Genomic DNA, 20,477 nt, shown 5'->3' with positions numbered 1-20,477 from the left:
ATGCAAAACCTAAATGAAAGAATTTATAGGAGTAAACTAAGATGGTTTGGACATGTAGAGAGGATGGAGAATGATGATTCTATATTTGATTTGTTTTCTCCGTACACTTTTAGAACTCCGTAATAATCTCCATACGATGTACTGCCCTGAATTCCAGAGCTAAATTAATAATTAGCCACGCAGAACGCCGATTTTACTACCTTACGAGGGTGGCGCTAATGCATCACCTGAAGGTCCTTCCTCTTTAGAGTGAGATACTGAACACTGTCGTCCGACCTATTTCCTGAAAGTTGTTTCGATTTAATAATAATAATAATAATAATAATAATATGACTTTTTTAAGTCCCGCTAACTAATTTTGTGGTTTTCGAAGATGTAGTAGGGGTGCCAAAATATTTTCCTCGCAGTTCTTTTACGCTGTTATCATCCTCCATGGCTGAATCGTTAGCGTATTGGCCTTTGGTCCAAGGGGGTCCGGTTTCCAGGTTCGATTCCCAGCCGGGTCAGGGATTTTAATTTTAATTGCTTAATTGCTTTGGCTCGGGGAATCGGTGTGTGTGTGTGCTGTCTTCAATGTCAGATTTCATCATAACTGGGCTTCATCCTGACCATTTATCCATGGAATTGCTCCAATAGGGTCGTAAACTATGTTTTAAAAATATAATTTCCTTCACCTCCATCCACTCAGTGGCCTTCATTTTGATGTTTCATTTGGTGCTGGTACGGTATCCCTTGAATTACCCCTGCGGCCCCCACTATACTCATCGGTTCGCACATCATTCTGACTCCACCGTGTCCAGTACAGTTTGGTAATCCCATTATTATTTTGACAACTTAACTAACGACTACATTTGATGCTACAATTTCATCGTTTACTCCCCAAATTTATTTTCATCGGCACAATATTTTGGTGGACCTCTACAGCCTTTGTGCTTTTCTCCCATTAACTGTAAACTGCTCAGCGGACTTGTGTGCTACCTAGCAACCTCTGGCAGAAGTACAAGTACACAGTAACTAGCCGTATATTTTGTTTCGCAATGGTAAAATTGCTTGTTTACTCAAGTCTGTCAGCAGACTGTTCTGCTTGTTATCGGAAAGGACAGATTATAGTCCAAGAAATGGATGTTTATGTAACATAATGTCGCGCCGTGCGCCGCGCAAAGCCAGACGCCTTCTCATTTACAGACATTCAAAACTTACATTCAAACCACTTATCTTCGACTTTCAAGGAATTGCTTTATTCACCGCTGTTAAGACATGAAATCTCTTATCATCCTCACCATTATCATCACCACTACTTAGCAGTATTATTATTCAGCGTATGGCATGAAAATTTGTTTACAACACGAGTCTCTCCTTGATCGAATTGTACTGCTGCATCTGCTGGTCTGAGGATGTCGCTCCCACTTCTGTACCTTGATAACCCTGCAACTTGCACTCACGGTATGGGGTTTTATTTGCCATGGAGTGCCAAAGTCACACACTGATTCTGAAACATGAGTCCTTAAAACTTCTATAGTCTCTGGTAAGACCCCAACTAGAGTGTGGTTCCAGTGTATGGGACCCTCACCATGATTACTGATTCAAGAACTGGAAAAAATCCAAAGAAAAGCAGCTCGATTTGTTCTGGGTGATTTCCGACAAAAGAGTAGCGTTAAAAAATGTTGCAAAGTTTGGGCTGGGAGGATTTGGGAGAAAGGAGACGAGCTGCTCTACTAAGAAGTATATTCCGAGCTGTCAGTGGAGAGATGCCGTGGAATGACATTAGTAGACGAATAAGTTTGAGTGGTGTCTTTAAAACTAGGAAAGATCACAATATGAAGATAAAGTTGGAATTCATGAGGACAAATTGAGGCAAATATTCGTTTGTAGGAAGCGGAGTTAGAGATTGGAATAACTTACCAAGGGAGATGTTCAATAAATATCCAATTTCTCTTAAATCATTTAATAAAAGGCTAGGTAAACAACAGATAGGGAATCTGCCACCTGGGCGACTGCCCTAAATGCAGATCAGTATTAACTGATTGATAGTTTGTCCTGACTCTGTTCAGAGTCGACTATATTTTACGCGGTAGACGTAATCCACTGGCAAGGTGTTCGCCGAAGATGTTGTGTAGGGAAATGTCTCTTACGATTCTCCAACACTCTCCATTCCCTCGAAGGGTCGAAGTCGTTATAGCACAAGTAGAAGTAAGACCTTGGAAGCCAAGTGATATAAGATCCAGTTCCGTTAGCTGGTGTGACAGAGAGAGCAGACATTACTTAATGAACTTAACGTACGGAAATAATATACAGTACTTCGAATAGGGTAGAATATCAGTGAAAATCTCGTACTCAGTATGGTACAGTACAACACTCAGCGTATGAGAGCCGCTATCTAGACCTGGTTCCCGCCAGCACACACCTCCACGTTGCCAAGTCGTGCGCAGAAACAGACAAAGCTCGGAGCTAGAACATTTCAATGCTGACTTAACGGAAACCTCCCCCATGAGAGCTAGGTGAGCACCGAACTGCAGCCACTATTGGGCAACACTGGGTGATCTTCACTTCGATCGGTTCATGACAGGACACTGCCCTGTACAGAATAGAAAGCTAGGTGTTGCATGACTAGGGCTTGAAGGACAGGAATGAGTTATTCGAAGTTCGCATTTCCTGCGAGCTTTCAGTTGGTGATCCTGAGCTATAGTTTAGCCTCTCTAGTTTGAGAGCAGGGATGCTTTCTAATTACATAGTTGAGTGTTAGTGAAGAATCTTCCTGTTTTCTCTCATTAGAGTGTTCGTCCTTCTGAAATTAGGAGGAATTATGCCTGATAAAACTGGAAGTCAGTCACTTAGTCAAAGACCAGCAGCACCCCGCATTAAAATCAGAATTCAAATCGGATTTAAACATCAAAAAAATATTAAAATCTCTTTATTTGCAAATAAGGTGTCTACCTCGGTTGCAAATGATACACTAAAATACATTATTGTCAAGCACTAAATTTTAAATTAACAAGAGAAGAAGAAAATTTTCCTACAATACAATTTTATACAATTTACACTAACATTTTTTCTATTAAACACACAGTTCATCCTTAATAAATTTATATTGTTTACAAAATTCTACTTATAATATCTCCTGTATTTACAAACATAGTCAACTCATATACAGAATGTGAAATTATTCAAATAATATTATACAACTGGTATAAGATTAAAATTTGCATTGCATTTATTTATTTATTGTTCACCCATTTTGGAACCTAAGTAGCATAACGACCTGCTGCGTCTTAACCAGAGCCCCTTTTGCCACCACTTTTCAGAGTTCCCTGAAGGGCCTTCACAGCTACCGTAGCGGTCCCAGGGCCCTCGAAGTCCCCACTGCACTTCACCCCGACAGGTAGTCCCCTACTTTGGCTGTCCAAATTCCTTAGACCAGGGGATGGAATTAATTTATTCACACACATTTTCTATTTACAATAACCTGCACTGGTCGAATGCCCTCTAACATTTCATTTATTTTCTATGTTGCTCTTTATTCTCTTCTTGAATATCTGTACAGATTTTGGAAAAGGAGCAAACACTACCCCTGGTAAACTGTTCCACACCTTCACGCCCTTCCCAATGAATGAAAATTTACCCTAGTCGCTTCTGCTAAAATTCCTTCTAATTTTGTACTTGTGGTCAGTTCTGCCGATATAATTATTTTCCAACTGAAGCCTCTCACGGATTTTCCCCCCCATGCTTTTTCTCTTGTATAGGCTCTATATAATCCTATAAGTCTAGTTTCCTCCCTTCTCTTACTTCAAGTTTCCCACCCAAGTTCCTCTAACATTTCTGATACACTACTCTTTCTCCTGAAATCCCCTGTTACAAATCTTGCTGCTTTCCTCTGCACACTATCTATTTCTTTTATCAGGTATTCTTGGCGAGGATCCCAAACACTGTTTGCATATTCCAATAATGGACGAACCTTACTTAAGTAACATTTCTCTTATAATTCTTTGTTGCATCCTTTAAGAAGCCTCATTATGACATGTAACGATCTGTATGCTTTCCCAACAATGTCATAACAGACCAATGACGACTTACATGTGTCTTGTTTCATTTCCCGCGTCAGCTTCTACATCAATATTAGTATGTAGTCTGTACTTCCAACATATTAGATATCCAGAGAGAATCTGCGGCTCGAGTTGTGTTTATTTTTACTATCTAGCGAATAACTACAAAATTAAGTAATTAATGATAATTGGATCACAGACTCCAAGTATGTCGACTGTTGTCTTCATCTGAATCATACAGTCTCGGAATGACGTACGATTGATTCCTAAAAAGCAAATATAACTCATCTCTGCTGTTAACTTGACTAGTTACATATTAAAATCGATTACCTGTGAAGTTATCTTGCCTTGATATTATATTTTACCATAAGTAAACCTTGCAATGGCTTGTTCAGTAAGAATATCGATTCCAGTGCACGCTTTTGATGTATGTTGCCAACTGTAACAGGTCGAGCAACTTTGTTAGAATCAAATACCGTAGAGACAATACGCGACACTGAGCGAGATATCGAGGGACAGCTATTGAAGCTCTCTCTAGGGAGTAGACCTGAAAACTACTGATTCTGTCATAAGAGCACGTGTATTTTTGTGTGAAGTTCTTGGTGTTATTTATGCGTTTTCAGTGAGTTGACATAATTAAATAGTAGCGTGTGTCATTCCTTGATATCTCCTCTCAGTATGAGGGGAAAGGTATGTGCTGTGTTTTGCTGCAGTAACTATGAAGTAGGGAAGAATGCGCGGTCGTTCTTCGGGTTCCCTCGTGACAAGAAAATGTAAGTAATACTGTGTGTTGCATATATATTATTCCAGTGACAGAGATTTTTATAATATTTCATAATCTTCTGACCCGCTCGACCCATATCTTAATTGGCGTAAAATGTAATACGCATATTTTATTGTATAGTGCAGCAGTTAACCTTCAATACCGATGTGTTGTAGGTGTGATTTGTGGGTTTTGAAATGTCACAGAAGTTATTTGGGTAAGGTGTACAAGAAAGAAGGGACGTTACGCTTATATAAGAATTATAAGATCTGTTCACATCATTTCCAGGCCAGCGACTTTAAAAATCCTCGACTATACAGCCAAGGGTATGTTACATTTTTACTCTAATTGTACGTAAATATTCCTCAAAGCATCACTATCGACAACATTTTCATACTTTTCTTTCTTTTATCTCTCTTCTCAGATTAAAGCCAGGATTTTATGGATTTTCTTTCTGTTAGTAGGCTTCATATTAAGAGGAAAATTGTCCAGCTATTAAATGTTAATTCATTGCATCATATGTGTAAGGAATGTGCCGATATTTTTATTGACAAGTGTCTTAATGTGATGATACAATGTTTTTAAATGAGAAAAAAGACAAATCCAACCGTAAGAGTTCAGGCAGGAATGCTAAAGCTAAAGAAGTAATGCATAAATGAAAGATCAAGCCATTTCACAGCAGTCCATTTCACATCTTGTTTATATGTCTAATTTCAGTCTTTGAATAATAACCTTTTAAATAATTCTTCATTCATTTATCCAGAATTGCGTTAGAAACTTCGAAGTTAATATCACAATACCACTTTCTTTCTAGACGTAATTTATTTATACGTTTCCGTATATACTTTTCCATTGATATTTGAATTTAGCGCGATTATTTCAGGTCAAGTCACTAGGAGCGCCACCGTCGAATTGTCTCCCACTTTAGCAACGCTAAATCCGTAAGTGTCGCGTATTATCTCTATTGTATTTGTTAGAATTCATTATCCCTCTCTTGACCGTACTGAATAAATGTCGTAATAATATACGAAAGCAAACACATAACATACACATTTTCCATAAATCAGGTAAGAATACTCAGAATGCAAACATAACCAGCATGAAGTCAGAACAATGTGCTACCACTAGGGTAGGTTAATCATGAAAATAAAAATTTAAATTTCATCTAATTCACATTATCTTAGAAACTTATCACAGAAACAAGATCAAAGTAGTTACTTCCCACTAATTTAGCAACTCTTGTTAGGATTGCTGCCTCACATTTTCTTATTCCTCATCTTCCGAACTTTTCAATCCCTCGTACCTGTTAATAATTAGTGTCCTGAAACGAGCTTTGTACAGCAGATAGTTTCGCTTTCGTTTCTGGAGACGTTCTTAGAGATTTTTCTTGTTTCTTAGACATCAAAATGAATATTTAATTATGAACTCGACGAAATAACATCACTACTCGAACTACACTGAGTGTTTCAAATCCCGGTCACTCCATTGCTGGACAAAGCGGAGGTGGGACAGGTTTTTCTCCGGGTACTTCGCTTGTCCCTGTCATCTTTCACTCCAGCAACACTCTTCACTATCATTTCACCTGTCATTCGTTAATCACTGCCCCAGAGGAGTGCGACAGGCTTCGGTAGCCAGCACAATTCCTATCCTCGCCGCTAGATGGGGCTTCATTCATTCCATTCCTGACCCGATTGGATGACTGGAGATAGGCTGTGTATTTTCATTTCCAACACAAAACTGTGAGAAAACAGCAAAACTAACCACTATGCCTTATGCATCAAAAGAAAAGTCTCCATCTCAGGATTACTAGAAAAGCGTCATTTCATTAAGTCCTTTTTTAGAATAATACGATGCTTAGGTTGTTGCAGCTAATTTGATTCGCCGCTAGATGGCTCTATTTTTGCCGGTTCTATAGAGGGCTCTGTGAAAATTGTCTATGCACAACGTTTCATAATAGTCCGATAGATGGGTCTGTGAAGTCAAGTTATCACTAGAATGTCAGTTGTTGCTCCATATTTGTTGTAATAAGCGAGAAACAGAAAGAAATCCTTCTGAGGATACTCTATATTTCAAAAAGTCTTTTATTAAGAAACTTACACTGAATTACTCAATGGAGGGTTATTAAACGAAATCTTTATGCACTGCCAAGTATGACATTTTGCTGCAGAAATGGTAAATAACATTTTAATTCGTGCTGCCACAACGGTTTGTTTTATTTTCCACACCTTCAAATAAACGACATACTTAAAAGATACGACGCTACGTGTAATGATTTCATGAACCAAATAAGGCAGTATAATAGTACAGTGTCAAGGCAGTATTCTCTGCTAACCGTAACCACATTCCACGATTAGGTCCTTACTGTTTTGAGATTCGGGAGAAGATTCACAGGTACATTTCAGATTTACTGTCAACTGGAAATTACCAAGCATTATACGGCCAGCTTTATGTGATAAATTCAAATCTTCCAAACATAATTCGTTGTGAAAATTTTATAAATTGCAAAGGTTCAAAAATTCCATGTCTATAGTCACAACGGAAGCGTTATCGTATTCACAAAAACGCACGCACGAGATACTGTCAATTGTGTACAACACTGTTTTATTTACAAATTATACACACATTCATAGTTGTGCATCAACTGAACCACCATCTTGAACTCAATCCACTACGGAACACTTGACAGATCACATGTGGTACCAACACAACATAACCACTTCAACAGTAAAACCACAACATGAGTTCACATACTTAACTCGACTAACGACTCTCTCTCACAACTCAACTCAACAACCCAGGACTGTCCTTTTATATACCTTGCCTGGCCAAGCTTCCAGAAAAGTACAACACAACATATGCTTTCTCGTATCTTCTCGAGTCTCCAATGACCTATGTACAAGTGAATAGAACATTCTGTAAAACTCGAGTTACAAAGGTGCGTTGTTCTAGTCTCTTACCCTGTGCTGCACAATATTACATCGGTAATAATAAATTATACACAATTAATTACGTGCTCTTACATTAAATAAAGTCGTATCAATGAACATACGGCAGAAGTATCGTGACATAACCTCACATGTTCTGTTACACAAGACGGATCATACAACACACAAATAATAAGTGATACAACCACGATTTATACATAATGAAGTCCGTACTGATAACCTGACGTACATAACTACGTAGATGATAATAATAATAATAGTAGTAATAATAATAATCATAATCGAGATCGAGATTTTCACTATTTACCCATGACTGTAGAGAATTGTTTCCAAGTTATACAAATCACAACCTTGCATCAGTGTAATCTTTAAAAGGTAAATATGTGGTCTTCCACAGTTCAGTATATTTTCAGTTACTTTTCTTACGCTTCCTGAATCATTAATTTCACTTTCAGTCTTTTTTCGCAACTATAGATGCGACAGGCCAGTAGTGTTGTTATAAATTGGAACAGGTCCGTCGTGTTCGTCCAGAGTTTATCAGGAGGTTCCGCGGGCAATTGGCTCCTTCCAGAACTTCAGCGAACTAACTCGGGAAGAAGTTTGCCGGTTCAGCGTTGAACAAGAAACACAGTCGAAGACACTGGAGGAACTTAAGGAAAATGTACGAACTGCAATAAGAAATATTACAGTGACCAAGCTCAATTACGTCACCGCGGAAAGAGGACATTTTCAACATTGGTTTAGTTTCTTATACTGTATCTGCAGAGTTACAGATTTAAGAAGCTGTGTGGGGGAAGCCAGCCCTAGCTCAGCCGCGTGACATATCGTTCCCTCACTCCTGTATCCGTTTTCACCCTTCCCACTGTTCTGCCAAACGATTCTTGTATGAGGAATATCTTCGTTAAATCTTTTATGCAGTCTGCCCAGCACATAGGAGTTCATCAACCCCTCTTTGCTATAATAACCTGATAGTGATGCTCAGCTCCCTCAGGTGGTAGTGCAGACTGCTGTATTAACATGAAATTCAATCACATATAATGAAAAATGAGCAGATGATGTAGAAGTTCCTCCAGACACACTCTTTTCAGAAACTATAGACCTATAGATACTGACGTGAGTGTGTAATGGAGTAGTATACCCTGGAAACAATTTTTTAAACTCCTGGGTAAATAGTGAAAATATCGAGCTGCATTAGTAGGGGTATTATTATTATTATTATTATTATTATTATTATTATTATTATTATTATTATTGACTTGTGAGGTGTGGCTATATACGCTGGTATTTCGATTTATGAAGTTGTTTACGTCTATTATTATTATCATCTACGTATTTACTTACGACAGTTTGTCGGTACGGACTTTATTTGGTATAAATCGTGGTCATGTCATTTATTATTTGTGTGTTGTATGATCTGTCTTGCGTAACAGAACATGTGAGGTTATGTCACGATACTTCTGTTGTATGTTTATTAATACGACTTTATTAAGAACACGTAATTAATAATATATAATTTATTATTACCTGTAAATATGATGTATAAATCCAATGTAATGTTGTGCGACACAGGGTAAGAGTCTAGAACAACGCACTTTGTCCTGATGTCACTCGAGACTTACAGAATATATAGGTTATTGGAGACTCGGGAAGATACGAGAAAGCATGTTGTGTCATACTTTTCTGGAAGCCTGGCCAGGCAAGATGTATACAGGACGGCATTGGGTTGTTTAGTCGAGTTAAGTATGTGAACTCATGTTGTGGTTTTGCCGTTGAAGTGGTTATGTGCGTCTTTGTGAATACGATAATACATCTGCGTCTGGTAGTAAGTTGCGGCTGCTTGTAGGTACGGCACAAGTAACGAAATACTACACTCTTGTCGTGACAGACAATCCAAACTCCTGCATATTCCTCTTCATTATACAGTAGTAAAGTATAGTAAAGGCGTAACTGAAGTACAATTGCACTACCACTTTCTAACCTCACGACAACACCTGAATTGGTAAGAGTCACTGCGGACGTAACCGATGTTTATTGTCAAGCCTTGGGACTTGAGACAGGCGCAGGCGCGGGGATCATGCTCACCCCTCGCACCTCTTACCTCGCATCCAAGCGACATCTCGTCATCGGCTATAGGGTAATGTTTGTTGTGGGGTATCCACAGAGTATGTATCTACACGAGAGGTCAATTAGAATAATAATAGTAATAATGCTATTAGCTTTACGTCCGACTAACTACTTTTACGGTTTCGGAGACGCCGAGGTGCCGGAATTTAGTCCCCACAGAAGATATTTTACGTGTCAGTAAATCTACCGACACGAGGCTGACGTATTTGAGCACCTTGAAATACCACCGGACTGAGCCAGGATCGAATCTGCCACGTTGGAGTCAGAAGGCCAGAGCCTCAACCGTCTGAGCCACCCAACCCGGCAGGCAAATTATTTTTTATATCATTCTGTAAAAAAAAAGTCAGCCTGTTGTATCCACAAAGACGCACACACGAAGTGCTGTACGGACTTTATTTGGTATAAATCATGATCGTATTATTTGTGAGGTTATGTCATGAAACATCTGCTGTATTTATATTAATATAAGTTTATTTAATGTAAGAACACGTAATTAATAGTATATAATGTATTATTTCCTATGTATATGATGCATAAATCCAATGCAATGTTGTGCAATTTTATTTACAAATTATTTACACATTACACACACATCAATAAAGCACCATTTTGAACACTTGACCCCTAGGAAGAAGAAGAAGAAGAAGAAGAAGAAGAAATTGCACAACTCTTGCATGTTAACCAACTACCAACGCAACAAATTCGCAAACTCCATTAACAACTTGCACTCATAATTCTCACTAAAAAAAAAAAAAAAATCACACAACTCTCCAGACTGCCTCGTTATATATGTTGCCTGGTCAGGTTTATAGAAGAATATGACACAACATGTTTTCTCGTAATTTCGAGAGTCTGCAATAACCTATTTACAATTAATGTATTTCTCTGTAATTCTCTAGTGCCAAAGATACCTTGTTCTGGACTATGACCGTGTGTTGCACAACACTGCAATGGATTTATGCATCATTGTTACAGGTAATAATAAATTATATACTATTAATTACGTGTTCTTACATTAAATAAACTCATATTAATATACATACAGCAGATGTTTCATGACATAACCTCACAAATAATACGATCATGATTTATACCAAATAAAGTCCGTACATAACTACGTAAATAATAATAATAATAATAATAATAATAATAATAATAATAATAATAATAATAATAATAATAATCGTCGAGCTCCATTATTTACCCACGGATTAGAGAATTCTTTTCAAGTTATACTAGTCCATTACACTTGTATCACGCTTCCAGCTGAAACTATCTTTAAACAAGTGTGTTTCCAGGCCAACTTTGCTGTACGGAAGCGAAAGCTGGGCGGAATCAGAATATTGTATTCATACGTTGTAAGTAACGGACAGGAAAGTAGCGAGGATGATCGCTGGTACAAACAAGTGGGAACAATGGCAGGAAAGTGTACTCGGAATGAGAAAATAAAGGCTAAGTTAAGAATGAACTCGGTGGGTGAAGCTGTACGCATAAACCAGCCTCGGTGGTGCATTCAAGTGAGGCGAATGGAGGAGGATAGGTTACCTTAAAAATAATGGACTCGTTCATGGAGGGTAAGAGAAGTATAGTTAGCACAGAGCTAGTTACAAATAGAGGAATATGGACGCGTTCAGTAAATTCACAGAGGCTTGCAGACTGAACGGTGAACGGAGTAACAGTCTATAATGTAGCTGGTGGTGTTAATTGTTTTAAGAGTTAGTACAACTAGACAACCATCCTCTATATAACACTAATTGCACGAGAAAAATGGAAGGGATCCGACACTTCGAAAAATGAAGATATAGGCAAACGAAAGACAAGGGCCACGAAGGGCGTGAAAATGATACTCCCTAGGCCCCGAGTCCTCTAATACAGCCGGGGTCGGAAAATAACAAGAGTTGACCATGGTTGCCAACCCACGCTATCAGTTGAGAGTCCTCTTACGACAGGCGAATGTATTCTCCGCACAAGGCCAATACTAGGACTCAGCTAAGGGATCCGTGGTCGCCAACCCACGATCTCAAGTTGAAAGACCTCTTACGACAGGCGGATGACAACAAGGCCAATGTTAGGACTCAGCTAAGTGCCCCGTGATCGCCAACTCACGCTCTCCAGTTGAGACGTCCGTTTTAGTCTCCTCTTACGACAGGCGTATCACATCAAGGCCAATGCTAGGACTCAGCTAAGGGCCCCGTGATCGCCAACCCACAATCTCAAGTTGAGAGACCTCTTACGACAGGCGGATGACAGCAAGGCCAATGCCAGACTCAGCTAAGGGATCCGTGGTCGCCAACCCACAATCTCAAGTTGAGAGACCTCTTACGACAGGCGGATGACAGCAAGGCCAATGCCAGACTCAGCTAAGGGATCCGTGGTCGCCAACCCACGATCTCAAGTTGAAAGACCTCTTACGACAGGCGGATGACAACAAGGCCAATGTTAGGACTCAGCTAAGTGCCCCGTGATCGCCAACTCACGCTCTCCAGTTGAGACGTCCGTTTTAGTCTCCTCTTACGACAGGCGTATCACATCAAGGCCAATGCTAGGACTCAGCTAAGGGCCCCGTGATCGCCAACCCACAATCTCAAGTTGAGAGACCTCTTACGACAGGCGGATGACAGCAACGCCAAGGCCAGGACTCAGCTAAGGTCCCCGTGGTCGCCAACTCACGCTCTCCAGTTGAGACGTCCGTTTTAGTCTCCTCTTACGACAGGCGTATCACATCAAGGCCAATGCTAGGACTCAGCTAAGGGCCCCGTGATCGCCAACCCACAATCTCAAGTTGAGAGACCTCTTACGGCAGGCGGATGACAACAAGGCCAATGCCAGACTCAGCTAAGGGCCCCGTGGTCGCAAACGCACCATCTCAAGTTGAGAGGCCTCTTACGACAGGCGGATGACAACAAGGCCAATGCCAGACTCAGCTGGCCTGTCCTAGTTCCCAGTAAGATGTTCCGAGCCTCGCCTGCTGGTGGTTCGCTATTGATCCAGCCAGCACTACTGCTGTGTTCCCCCCCACTCTCCCCCGGCCGGCGATAAGGAGTTCACTACAGTTACACAATGCTCCACCATTCATGGCAATTTGTCTAAGCGAACGCTGTGATTGTCGCAACGCCTTTGGCAACAATAGTTATTAATGCAACTCCTGCGTAAAGCGGGCCTTTTCTTTTTGCATGACTGGAAAGGGGATTAAATTACACGAATGTGAAGAAAAGCTCGCGCCGCACGACATGCGTACATAATTTTATATATTACCATAGTAAAAAAATATAATTTATTTCAAGAAACATTAAGAGGAATTCTCCATAAAAATAATTGCAGTCTGGCCGTGGTTATGTCAGAAATGATGAACTTTATTATCGTTGGTGCTGTTTGGTTGAAAATGCTGTAGGCTCAGTGAACTCCACATTTACATATTGCAAATGCTACATCGTTTAATTGTTTTCAAGAACTTTCAAATGCAGTTGTAAAACAATGTTTCCATTTAAGAAAATAATATTTGGTCAATTTCTCCGCACATACAGAAGATATACGGCATATTACTCGGCCCCGTTACATGCTATCATTTAGCGAAAACCTCATTTCGATTATCTTACACGGTTGAAGTAAAACCTTTAGCTGGACCGACCAGTAACTTGAAAGTGGATCAGTGGATTTTCCTAGAACTTGGTATTTAAGTTCAGTTTAGGGCAAGGACGAGAAGAATCTCGTAAGGAGACACTACGCGCATTTTAATTTTTATGAAGATGATTATTGTTTTGATGTTTATTATTAACTTATTGCATTATCTCAGAGTTACAAATAAACTCAATGCCATTCGTATGTTTGTTGACATAAAAATTGCTAATAGGCTACCGGTACATTAAAAAGAATAAAGTGCCAAACATCAATGTGATGAAAAAAGTGTCAATGAAGGAACATGAACCCAGGTCGCCCGGGAAGGGAGATAGACATGCTCCCACAAGCATTAAGCGTATTCTAGCAAATATGTGCAATTTGTAATCTATTTAAAGCGAAGATACATTTCAGATTGGTATTTCTCAAAAATAGCTTTTTTTTTTTGCTAGTTGTTTTACGTCGCACTGACACAGATAGGCCTTGTGGCGACGTTGGGATAGGAAAGACCTAGGAATTTGAAGGAAGCGGCCGTGGCCTTAATTAAGATACAGCCCCGGCATTTGAAAATGGGAAACCACGGAAAACCATCTTCAGGGCTGCCGACAGTGGGGCTCGAACCCACTATCTCCCGATTACTTGAAACACTGGCTGCACTTAAGCGACTGCAGCTATCGAGCTCGGTCCTAAAAAAACTCCTACGGGACTAAATTTCGGCACCTTGGCGTCTCCGGAAACCGTAAAAGTAGTTAGCGGGACGTAAAGCCAATAACACTGTTATTATTTTACCCTACCTCATTACAGTGGACTCGCCACACACCTAACTGCCAGGTTTCAATGAGGCCGCCCCTGCCGCCTTTTGCAGCCATCCTTAACGCGGGGAACAGATGCTGCCCGCTGGATTTCAGTGACATTTCCTCCAGACTCCAACTAACGAAGCTTCACTGCCTGAAGTCTGAACACACACTGTGCGGTCTACTCCATGCTGTAGCCTGTAACCGTGGCTAGGGAAGGGGGTGTTGCGTCTTAATATTTTGACCTGTAACTCTTCTGACCATGCTCTATAACGCTACCAAAAATGAACCGAATCCCAGATGACACGTGCGTAGTGTCTCCTTGTTATCCCCCTGTGGGTGGGGGCGGTAGAATAACACCCACGGTATCCCCTGCCTGTCGTAAGAGGCGACTAAAAGGGGCCTCAGAGGCTCTGAACTTTGGAGCGTGGGTTGGCGTCCACGGGGACCTCAGCTGAGTCCTGGCTTTGCTTCCACTTACTTGTGCCAGGCTCCTCACTTTCATCTATCCTATCCGACCTCTCTTGGTCAACTCTTGTTCTTTTCCGACCCCGACGCTATTAGGTTTGCGAGGGCTAGGGAGTCTTTCATTGTCACGCCCTTCGTGGCCCTTGTCTTCCTTTGGCCGATACCTTCATTTTTCGAAGTGTCGGACCCCTTCCATTTTTGCCTATGATTAGTGTTATATAGAGGATGGTTGCCCAGTTGTACTTCCTCTTAAAACAATAATCACCACCACCACTCACCATCTCCTTGTTAGCTAAGTCGTTCAAAAAATGTAACAAACAAGGGAGAGGGGGGGGGGGCGCTTCAAAGCGGTCTTTATACGTCAATTCCGTTGTAATTGTTTCACGGCTGGAAAATTGATTTAGAATATTATTTACAAACTTTTCGGGGTTTTTTTTTTTTGCTAGTTGTTTTACGTCGCACTGACACAGATAGGCCTTATGGCGATGTTAGGATAGGAAAGGGCTAGGAGTTGGAAGGAAGCGGCCGTGGCCTTAAGGTACAGCCCCAGCATTTGCCTGGTGTGAAAATGGGAAACCACTGAAAACCATCTTCAGGGCTGCCGATAGTGGGATTCGAACCTACTATCTCCCGGATGCAATCTTACAGCCGCGCGCCTCTACACGCACGGCCAACTCGCCCGGTAAACTTTTCTGTTCTATACTTTGCACCGATAATAAGGGCCAAGTCAGTGGGGGTCGAGTGAAAGCTTAAAGTCCAAGATCCGGTATTAACTCCATGGAGAGATACTACAGAGACCTTCCTTGCAACTCAACTGCTTTGTACATCTGTCTAGAGTTGCCCCATGTCATGGACATCACGGACAATCAGCGACTTCTAGAGCAAGAACAAAGTCCAGGCCGGGAAGACAAATGTCCGCGATATTTAAATTCAGAAGAAGTTTTGGAAGTCGACTTCGAGTAATTTAAAATTGCCACCGAATATCTAAAAGTCTTCTTATTTTAATTTGTTTTATGTCACACCGACACAGATAGGTCTTATGGCGACGATGGGATAGGAAAGGGCTAGGAGTGTGAAGAAAAACGACCATGGCCTTAATTAAGGTACAGTCCCAGCATTTGCCTGGTGTGAAAATGTGAGAAATCACGGAAAACCCCTCTTCAGGTGCCAACAGCAGGGTTCAAACCCACTATCTCCCCAATGCAAGCTTACAGCTACGTGGCCCAAACCGTACATAAAAGTCATCGTGAAGGACCAACAACTCGTCTGAAATCACGCAAACCACCCCGGACTGGTTTCGACATGACCTCCGAGTGGCGACAACATTGGCATGAACAACGCTCACTTGGTTCAAGATCCAACAAGAAAGGTTGAAAGATTCCAACTGCCGAGTCAAACCTGGTCGAAGCTGAACCGAATTAGAACGGATCAAAGGAAGTGCGGTTACATGTTGAAGAAATGGAGTTTCCGTTCATCCGCTGACTGCGACTTCGGAGCGGACAATGGGACACATTGTTAAGGAGTGCCCACTTCCAGCGTTTAACGGTGATCTGAGGCTTCTACACCAAGTGACTCCGAGTGCTCTGGGCTGGTTGTCAAATTTGGACATTTCCATTCGATATTAGATGTTTTGTGTACTTGTAAAGCCATACCGTACGATATATATATCGTGAAGGACATTGTATCTTTGCTCACGTAGGTTTACATTACTCTGCATGAGTGGTCATTAAACTCTGTGATAGTCTATACCGTTTGGTCATAGACTGCGTCCTTGCAGTCTGCAGCTCAGCGTTCCTTTGTGTACAAGACGTGTGTGTGAATGTGTATCCTTAACTGCTCACAATTGTAGGGCATTATTTCATTCTTCCTCTATGTACGCGGAGAGAGTGTTTTCTGTTATGTTTGCCCGACAGACAGAATGAAGGAATAGGTTAAGGCTCATACAGAATCAATAAATGCAATGCTGCAAGTAAAATACAACATGAAAGTTGTAGTAAGTTTTACAGACATGATTGAGAGATATTGTGATCGAACTCCACGTCGACAGCTCTTGAGATGGTTTTCCGCGGTTTCCCGATTTCACACCAGACAAATAAATGCTTGGGCTTAAACGAAGCCTAGATCAATTTCATCCCACTCCTAACCCTTTCCTGTTCCATCGTCGCTCCAAGAACTATCTGTGTCGGTGTGACGAAAAACAAATTGTAATATCTATATAGGCACGTTCAAAATCAAAATTCCTTCCCTATATTCTCAGCTCTGAGAAGTACGAGGGGTATACAAATGCGTAGTGATTATCAGCGCGTTGTTTTTTCATATCCTAGTAAATGCCAAACAAAAAAATACAATGTACCTGAAAATCTCGAAAATTTCTGAAAAGAAAACTAGAGGACCCGTGTTATAAATAGGTCAGATAACTCGTCTTGATGTGCCTGTGCTAGTCATTGTTTTGCCTGACATTTTCAATGGTTTAATGAACATTTAATAAGAAGCGTGTTATGGTATGCCACAGTTCGTAGTCAGATTTCATCCATTCTGACGGTCATCATGTTTGGTAAAAATGTATCCATATATTCGCTGTTTTATGCTGCACTTCTTGATGTTAAGGTTCATATAGTGTCGTAGAAGGCAATGGTTTTTTTAAATTGCAGTTCTTGTGTGTAGAACACTTGTTTTGTGAGCTCATAGGTTAGTCTCCAAGGAGCGTTTTTTTGCCAGGCAGAGATACACTGCCTTCACTTTTTCTAGTGCAGCCAGATTATCCTTCGATAGGTCTCCCCAGATAATGTCTAATGCGTATGTCATGTTGAGGTCTGTTTGTACGTAGACGGTTTTTTTCTCTTAGCAGCATGTAAGTTATCAGGAACGCTCTGCCATCTGTTGAGTATATCTGGAAGCTGGGAAAGGTTACAGAATCAAAGAGTATAAAGCAGGGAATTGGTAGTATTCTTCCGTGATCAGAGGAAGTGTGGTATACTCTCTGGCTTGACAGGTACTAATCAAACATGGCTGCATACAATAATATTACTAAGGATTGCGTGTGGACTCCGGAGAGGCCTGGTGCAGGTGTTTTGATTTGACTCCCGTAGGCGACCCGAGGATGAAAATACGATGAAGACGGCACATATACCCAGTCCCCGTGCCAGGGGAATTAACCAATTATTAATGAAAGTGTTAGTCGCTTAGCAACCTGCTGAGTGCAGACTGTATTGCGGGTTAGGGTAAGCCTTCGCCTGCAATTATTGGAGCGATCATTTAACGATTTGATTTTATGATTACTCAAAGTTGGCTGAACTTAGACACCTATCAATGCCTCATGATTCACCGCCAGGTAATTCCGGAAAGAATAAAACAAACACGAAGCAAATCGGTCCAGTAGAACGTACGGATTTGCCAAAACTCGTAATATATAGATGACCAAAAAATATGAAGGAAAATATATTTTACGAAAAATAGTAAATGTGTACACTGCCCACATTACCATTTACTCCTAATAATAAGTACCATCAAACAGATGCAGAAATACCTGAGAACAATATTTAAGTATTTTTTTAAAAAGCTTTTCTTGCAAGGATTATAACTGAGCACCTATATGTCATCATTATTACGATATTATTCAATATCCAATGATATTTTGAATACCAGGTGTTAGTTGCTACTCACATGCTGCTGAATAGTAAATCTTTCATTAGCTGTGCACTTCGTACGTTATTTTCTCAGTAAGGTATTTTACTATACGTAGAAAGAATGTCCTCACCGATTTGAATTTTCCTTTAATAAATAGCTTTAGATGACTTTATCATCGGCAGTCTTAACAATTCAAACGAATCACACACAAATAAATAAAATTCGCACTGTCTACAACGAAACGAAACTGTGTAAAACAAGCATGTCTATGCACGTTGCAATAGTAGGCCTACTCAACAACCTGACTGCAATGTGAATTTGTACCTATCGCAAGCCCATCCAGATTAGAAACAAAGTCTCGTCTCTCTCCGGGGTTTTGTATTTGGACAATAATTTGTTTCTCTCTCTCTCTCTCTCTCTCTCTCTCTCTAAAATACTCTATGATGGAAGGTAAGAAGTCATCGATCGCCCTTTAAACATGGTTGGGATGAGCTTTCGTAGTAATTTGCAGTTTGGTGCGCTATTCAGTGTCTTCTCGCCTTACCGCGTTCCTTGCACCTAATTGCATTGAAGAACGCCTCCCAGTGAACTGGCAAGTCTCCGCTTCTTTACCCTAACCGCCGAGCTGAGTGGCTCAGACGGTTGAGGCGTTGGCCTTCTGACCCCAACTTGGCAGGTTCGATCCTGGCTCAGTCCGGAGGTATTTGAAGGTGCTCAGCCTCGTGTAGGTAGATTTACTGGCACCTAAAAGAACTCCTACGGGACTAAATTTCGGCACCTTGGCGTCTCCGAAAACCGTAAATGTAGTTATCGGGACGTAAAGCCAATAACACTTATTATTTTACCCTACCTCATTACAGTAGACTCGCCACACACCTAACTGCCAGGTTTCAATGAGGCCACCCCTGCCGCCTTTTGCAGCCATCCTTAACGCGGGGAACAGATGCTGCCCGCTGGATTTCAGTGACATTTCCTCCAGACTCCAACTAACGAAGTTTCACTACCTGAAGTCTAAACACACACTGTGCGGTCTCCTCCATCCTGTAGCCTGTAACCGTGGCGACACTACTGTGCGTACAAGCGCTACTTATTAATACAAACAGTGTTCATAATTCAATTGTAATTCGTGTTAGAGCTTAAATATAGCTCGGAAATGGGGAAAACAATTCTAATATTTTCGCAAGTCACAGGCCTTTTACATCCAGTCTGTCATAATTTCCGAGTGAGAAAAAGAAGTAGTAGTGGCGGCGGCGGCGGTGGTGATCATTATTGTTTTAAGAGGAAGTACAACTCGGCAAGGAAAGGGGCCGATATTTCGATAAATGAAGGTATCGGTCAAAGAAAGACAAGGGCCACGTAGGGCGTGAAAATGAAAGACACCCTAGGGCTCGAGTGCTCTAATAGCGTCGGAGTCGGAAAAGAACAACAGTTCACCAAGGGAGGTCGGATAGAATAGATAAAAGTGAGGAGCCCAGAACAAGTAAATGGAAGCAATGTCAGAACTCAGCTAAGGACCCCATGGTCGCCAGTCTACGCTTTCAAGTTGGGAGGCCTTGGAGCCCCTTTTAGTCACCTCTTACGACAGGCAGGTGATACCGTAAGTGTTATTCTACCACCCTCACCCAAAGGGGGATTTCATATAGGATATTAGAAATATAGTTATTAGACAAAGAATGCATGAACTACTATCCAAGAGTTAAGTTAACAAAAGCAATTGGACAAGCATGGCATGTCGAAGGAATAGCAGCTGAAAGGCGTCCAGAATAAGTCTTGGGCTGAAAACATGAAAAATACGGAGGTCGGCCACAACCTGGACTGTAGGATTCAAGAGAAACATGATTACATGGCGGAGATTAGGTGGAATAGAGATCGGTTTTCGCTAACCCACGCTCCCACGTTCAGAGCCCCTGATCAATACATTTGTATAATATTTTGTTCAAACATACAAATTATCTAAAACATTACACAAATCTGTTAAGTTGCTTCCTCGTGTTGTCGCCACAGAAAGACCATAAATGAGCCTTTGCCTTTTGTATATAACAAAGTATCAACCAAAAAAAAATTGAACTAAAGAGACAAAATTATAATTTAATTTATGTAG

Source organism: Anabrus simplex, chromosome 14 (genome assembly GCF_040414725.1).
Source record: "Anabrus simplex isolate iqAnaSimp1 chromosome 14, ASM4041472v1, whole genome shotgun sequence".
Lineage (NCBI taxonomy): Eukaryota > Metazoa > Arthropoda > Insecta > Orthoptera > Tettigoniidae > Anabrus > Anabrus simplex.
This window is presented reverse-complemented; position numbering follows the sequence as displayed.